Source organism: Trypanosoma conorhini (genome assembly GCF_003719485.1).
Source record: "Trypanosoma conorhini strain 025E chromosome Unknown Tco_14.4_contig_00727, whole genome shotgun sequence".
Lineage (NCBI taxonomy): Eukaryota > Euglenozoa > Kinetoplastea > Trypanosomatida > Trypanosomatidae > Trypanosoma > Trypanosoma conorhini.
The window spans coordinates 1-494 of record NW_021704806.1 but is presented as its reverse complement, the minus strand read 5'-3'; positions in this window follow the sequence as shown (position 1 = coordinate 494).

The window sequence follows — 494 nt, the reverse complement described above, 5'->3', positions numbered from 1 at the left end:
TAGCTGCTGGGCCGCGGCCGAAAAGGTTCACCCCCTGGCAATTAAATCCGTATTCCCCATTTCTTACAAATTCCCAACAGTCCCTCCTCTGCCCGCACACTCGGCTTATAGAACACTTTGCGTGCCTCATGTGCGTTAGGGCTTTTCTTCCGTCTTTCTAATTAAATTTCCGTCTTATTCTTACCAAGAAGGGGGCGGGTGGGGAAGTTGACGGCGGCCCGGGTAAATGGGCGCCCACTTTCCCAACCAGACCCAGCGAGGCGCAGCCCGCCAAGGTCAACGCCCAAAGAAACCAATCAGGCTAAACCAATCCAACGTGAAAACAAAAAATAAAGTAAATGCGTGTAGCTGTGCGCGCAGGGACCGCATTCCCACTTTGCAGCCCCGCGCCATGGCGCGAGCACCTTGAATTACACACAGCTACACACAGGGAAGGGGGAAACGCTATGCAGATTGGTCTTGCCCCACCGCGTACTTGTTCTTCCTGCGCGACA